Source organism: Rhipicephalus microplus, unplaced genomic scaffold (assembly GCF_043290135.1).
Source record: "Rhipicephalus microplus isolate Deutch F79 unplaced genomic scaffold, USDA_Rmic scaffold_361, whole genome shotgun sequence".
Taxonomy (NCBI): domain Eukaryota; kingdom Metazoa; phylum Arthropoda; class Arachnida; order Ixodida; family Ixodidae; genus Rhipicephalus; species Rhipicephalus microplus.
Window position 1 is genome coordinate 5,726 of NW_027464928.1, and position 5,921 is coordinate 11,646.

The 5,921-nt window shown below is 58.9% G+C and overlaps 1 non-coding gene across 1 annotated transcript; it reads right to left on the reverse strand.

The window, feature by feature from the left end:
- Window positions 1-1,719: 1,719 nt before the first annotated feature.
- LOC142794006 (small subunit ribosomal RNA) lies at window positions 1,720-3,534 on the reverse strand. The gene has a single exon (XR_012891995.1). It is a non-coding gene; the product is annotated as a small subunit ribosomal RNA (ribosomal RNA).
- Between the last annotated feature and the right edge of the window lie 2,387 nt (window positions 3,535-5,921).

The following is a 5,921-nucleotide window of genomic DNA, read 5'->3' on the forward strand; positions in this document are numbered from 1 at the left end:
GTGAAAAAGTGTTTGTTCAATTCCGTACAGTCAAAACCAAACGTTTCTGGCACTCGGCCAAACAGTGGCCAAGAAGGGCGCTTTTCAGCGCACGCTTGGACTCCAAAACTCTGCCGCGCCTTTTTCGGCTGCCGCAAATCGAGCAAACGGTGTGTTTCGGACGGCGTTTCGCTTCCGCTACTTGCGAGTGCTTTCGTGGTCCACCCCTCTATAAATACTCGGGAGGCGTCGAAGCCGGTTCTCCAAGCCGGACCCGTAGGTATCGTTGTGTGCTCGCTCTCATTGGCCCGCCTAACCAGAAAATGCCTGCGGTACACCCATTTGGATAAGAGTGCACGCAGATGCGGGCCTCGACGGCTACACATTTCCTCGGGCGGCCGCCTCCCGGCCTCCGTGGAGCGCGGGATGCACGGTCCCATCGACAAGCCTCTCCCGTTTTTACCGTGGCGTCGCGGTTCACCACGGCGGGCGGGTCGGTCTCCTCCGCATAAAAAGGGGGACCCCCGCTTTTTGTTCCACGAAATCGCACAAGCTTTTTTCGCATCCACGGTTTGCCACCGCACACCAAAATGCCGATCCGGCTGCCTACTTTAGCCAACAGGTGGAGCCAGGCGCGCCGTACTTGCGCGGCACTTCCCACGTCCACCGAAGTCGGTGCCAAGGACCACTTTCGGCGCCGGAGCCGCGTACGAGCCTACTCGAGGCGGAAGAACGAAGCCAGCAAGGGCCTGGCCGCAAGTGCGTTCAATTGTCGGGACGTCCAAGTCCCTCGTTCTTCCGTGCTTCCTCTTTCGGCAAGTCGTTGCGGCACCTTCCCAAAGCGCGCAGACCCGCTAATCGCGACGAGCGCGACGTGGCCGTGCCGCCTTTCCCTCGGCAGCAAGCAAAACGCCTGGCAACGTCGACGCTCCCCTAACCGCGATCTCGCACCGTGTTTCGTGTGGCGAATTCAAAAGCCGGCCGGCGCTGCTGCAACCATTACGGTCGGTACGCATACGCCGCGGAGGGCGGGACGGTCATCGGAGCGTGCGGTTCCTCCATCGAGTACTGCGCACCTCGGCCGTCGCATCGCCGTGCCATGACCGGCCGCGCGTCAACGCGAACCGGTGCCAGCGAGATCCCTCGCCTGCAAGAACCGACCGGCAGCCTCCGTCACCCGAGGACGCGGAGGCGCTTGCCGCGGACGGCGGGACGGTATGCACTGGTGCACAGCGGACCCGTCACATCGCCAGTTCCTTGACCGACCGCCGACGCTTGTGCCGTTCCTCTCGTACTTGGCAGTCGCCGCGCGATTGTCGGGTCTCGTTCTTGCACGCTCGAACGGTCGGGAGGGCACTCGGCTGGCGTTTCGGGAACGCGCAGCCTCGCCTTCTACCGACGTAACCACGACTCGCCGTTCGCGCTCCGCCGCTCCTGTTTACAGTACTAGGCGGTCCCGCAGCGGTCGGGTCGCGCATTTCGAGCGCTTCGAGCCACGGTGCAGTGGCGGGTCGAAAGCCGACCTATGAGTGCGTTGCGCCGTTTGTACCCGCGTCCGCCACCTGGCCGACCGTCCAAGGTCGCGGTGTTGGCGTCCGCTGGGCGCAACAATTTGTCACGGGGTGCCGCTCCACATTCAGGCAGCCCCGTGGGGAAAAGCCGACCCCGCGTCCAAACGGGGTCAGCGGCAGAAAGTGTCGGGCGCAGACGCAGCTGAGGCGCTCACCCTTCACAATCCGTTAATGATCCTTCCGCAGGTTCACCTACGGAAACCTTGTTACGACTTTTACTTCCTCTAAATGATCAAGTTTGGTCATCTTTCCAACAGACCGGCGCAACCGAAAGGCCGCGCCGGACATCGGTCCGAAGACCTCACTAAATCATTCAATCGGTAGTAGCGACGGGCGGTGTGTACAAAGGGCAGGGACGTAATCAACGCGAGCTTATGACTCGCGCTTACTGGGAATTCCTCGTTCAAGGGGAACAATTGCAAGCCCCTATCCCAATCACGAAAGAAGTTCCACGGGTTACCCAGTCTTTTCAGACAGGGATAAAGACACGCTGCTTCCTTCAGTGTAGCGCGCGTGCGGCCCCGGACATCTAAGGGCATCACAGACCTGTTATTGCTCTGTTTCGTGCGGCTAGGAGCCGCTTGTCCCTCTAAGAAGGTTGTAAGGTGCTGGGAACCCCGCACCTATTTAATAGGCTAGAGTCTCGTTCGTTATCGGAATTAACCAGACAAATCGCTCCACCAACTAAGAACGGCCATGCACCACCATCCACCGAATCAAGAAAGAGCTCTCAATCTGTCAATCCTCCCAGTGTCCGGGCCGGGTAAGTTTTCCCGTGTTGAGTCAAATTAAGCCGCAGGCTCCACTCCTGGTGGTGCCCTTCCGTCAATTCCTTTAAGTTTCAGCTTTGCAACCATACTTCCCCCGGAACCCAAATACTTTGGTTTCCCGGAAGCTGCCCGCCGAGTCATTTGAGTAACTCAGGCGGATCGCTGGTTGGCATCGTTTATGGTCAGAACTAGGGCGGTATCTGATCGCCTTCGAACCTCTGACTTTCGTTCTTGATCAATGAAAACATTCTTGGCAAATGCTTTCGCAGTAGTTCGTCTTGCGACGGTCCAAGAATTTCACCTCTAGCGCCGCAATACGAATGCCCCCGTCCGTCCCTCTTAATCATTACCTCGTATTCCAAAAACCAACAGAACAGAAACGAGGTCTTGTTCTATTATTCCATGCAAGTTTATTCAGGCGACTCGCCTGCGTTGAGCACTCTAATTTTTTCAAAGTAAAAGCACCGGCCATCTCGAGGCACACAATGAAGTGCACCAAGAAAGAACCGGCATGATGTTCAGTCCGAGCCGTCGCATCGGGTAGATGCACTACTCGTCTGGAACTGAGATCCAACTACGAGCTTTTTAACCGCAGCAGCTTTAGTATACGCTATTGGAGCTGGAATTACCGCGGCTGCTGGCACCAGACTTGCCCTCCAATTGATCCTCGTTAAAGGATTTAGAGTGTACTCATTTCAATTACGGGGCCTCAAAAGAGTCCCGTATTGTTATTTTTCGTCACTACCTCCCCGTGCCGGGAGTGGGTAATTTGCGCGCCTGCTGCCTTCCTTGGATGTGGTAGCCGTTTCTCAGGCTCCCTCTCCGGAATCGAACCCTGATTCTCCGTTACCCGTAACAACCATGGTAAGCAAGTAACCTACCATCGAAAGTTGATAAGGCAGACACTTGAAAGAAACGTCGCCGGCTCGTGGCCATGCGATCAGCACAAAGTTATCCAGAGTCACCACACAATACGGGCCGAAACCCGATCGATCTTGGTCTAATAAAAGCACCCGTTACCCAAAGGGCTCCAGGCTCACTGCATGTATTAGCTCTAGAATTGCCACAGTTATCCAAGTAGGAAGAAACGATCTAAGGAACCATAACTGATTTAATGAGCCATTCGCGGTTTCGCCTTATTTCGGCATGTACTTAGACATGCATGGCTTAATCTTTGAGACAAGCATATGATTACTGGCAGGATCAACCAGGTAATCGTTCGACTGCGCGTCCGTCCTCGCCCTCGGCGGGCCGGACGCAGTCTGTGTGCGGCGGAGGCCACCTTCAGGCGCCCCAACACGCTTATTTTGCACTCCGAGATGACGGCGTTCGAGCTCGCTACGGCACAACCTTCCCGAAAGACGAGTGGGAGCCGTGCGGCAAGAAGCACGTTCATGCTCGCTCTTTTTCGTTGCATCGACTCGGTCGCGCCGTGCGGGTTGCCCAAGCCCGCTGCACTGTCGGTGGACCGGCCGGAACTAGCAACGGAGCCGAGACTGCAAAGCCGCCAGACGACGGGTCACGCCCGCGTCTTCGGCGCTTTCGCATCTGAATCGCCCGAGGACGACACGGAACACACCTCGATATCGTGGTAAAACGGCACCGTCCGACAACCAGCCCCTAACGCATCAAGCGGATGAGGCTGCAGACGACTGCCGTGGATTCCCCTGGAGCAGACCCGAGGACACGCTTGACGAGGCCGAAGCCCGCCGCATATCAGACACCCGGTCGCTTTCGCGTACGCCGCTCACGAGAACCCCCACATAATAGCAGCGATAAGTACCCAGACCTCCTTGGGCCCTAATACGAGCGTACTCGAGAAAATTTCACCGCGGGTGTGCCCCGAAACGTGTGGCATGTTGAGCGTGCCACAAGTCTACGTCGCTCTCAAACCCGCCGAGGTCGTAGAATTTGCGACCCTACTCACGAAATTCCCACCGAGGATACGGCCGCAAACGTACCGCACCTTGGGTAGGCCACGAGTTTGTGCAACACTACGCTGACGGCACAGCACCGAGGTCGTGCGCGCACGCACGGGAAAATTCCGCCGCGGTTTCTGCCGAAAACGTGAGGCACCACGACTCTCCGCAAGTTCGCGTCGACTGCGAAAGACCGAAGTCGTGAACGACGTGTCCGCTACTCGCCGCCGACACGCTGGACACCAAACGTACAACGACTCGACGGCGTCGTAGAGGCCCACGACGCGGTTTTCCTTAACGACGTCTCGGCGTGGCACCGACAGGTTAGAACGGCCGACCAACGTTCCCTGTCCGCCGTTCGGCTCAGTCGAAGGGCTCGGCGACTTCGGCAACGCTGCGAAGCCGCACGGTGACGCACGCCATGTCCCCATTTTTTTTTTCTTTCTGCGTCTGCCGGGGTGCCCCTATAATAGCAGCGATAAGCACCCAGACCGCCGTGGGTCGCTCGCCCCGGCTGACGTGGTTTTTCGTACTCCTGCGGCGGTCGCCGTCAAGCACGTCCAAATACGCTACTTTCGTGGGCGCATTCACGCTCTTTCGCTTCGCCGGAGTGCCAGCACTCACTCTGCCAAAAACGGCGAACATCCGAGCGGCGGTTCCCACTTTTGCGTCGGCGTCGCAAACCCCGCCCCGGCAGACGAGGTTTGCCGTACTCGTGCGACGGTGGCCGGCGGGCACGTCGAAAGACGCCGATATCGTGCGCGAATTGGCGCACCTTGGCTTCACCGGAGTGCCGCCACTGACTCCTCCAAAAACGGCGAAGATCCGAGCGGCGCTTCCCACTTTCGCATCGGCGTCCCGAACTCCGCCCCGGCTGACGCGGTTTACCGTACTCGTGCGACGGTCGCCGGCGAGCACGTGGAAAGACGCCGATATCGTGCCCGAATCGGCTCCGTTCGGCTTCGCCGGAGTGCCAGCACTGGCTCGGCGAAAGACGACGAACATCCGAGCGACGGTTCTCACTATTGCGTACGCGTCGCAAACCCCGCCCCGGCAGACGCACTTTGCCGTACTCGTGCGACGGTCGCCGGCGAGCACGTAGAAAGACGCCGATATCGTGCCGGAATCGGCCCCGTTTGGCTTCGCCGGAGTGCCAGCACTCACTCGGCCACAAACGGCGAACATCCGAGCGGCGGTTCCCACTTAGCCGTCGGCGTCCCGAACTCCGCCCCGGCAGACGCGGTTGCCGAGCTCGTGCGACTAGCGACCGCGAAGCCGTCTCGCGACGCCGCTTTCGTGCGCGGCTCCCACTGCGACCTGGGTCACCCGAGGTCGACGAGCAAAAAAGAATGTCGAAAAAAATTTTTTTTTTTTTTTGCGTCTGCCGGGGTGCCCCTATAATAGCAGCGATAAGCACCCAGACCGCCATGGGTCGCTCGCCCCGGCTGACGTGGTTTTTCGTTTTCCTGCGGTGGTCGTCGTCAAGCACGTCCAAACACGCCACTTTCGTGGGCGCATTCGCGCTCTTTCGCTTCGCCGGAGTGCCAGCACTCACTCTGCCAAAAACGGCGAACATCCGAGCGGCGGTTCCCACTTTTGCGTCGGCGTCGCAAACCCCGCCCCGGCAGACGAGGTTTGCCGTACTCGTGCGACGGTGGCCGGCGGGCACGTCGAAAGACGCC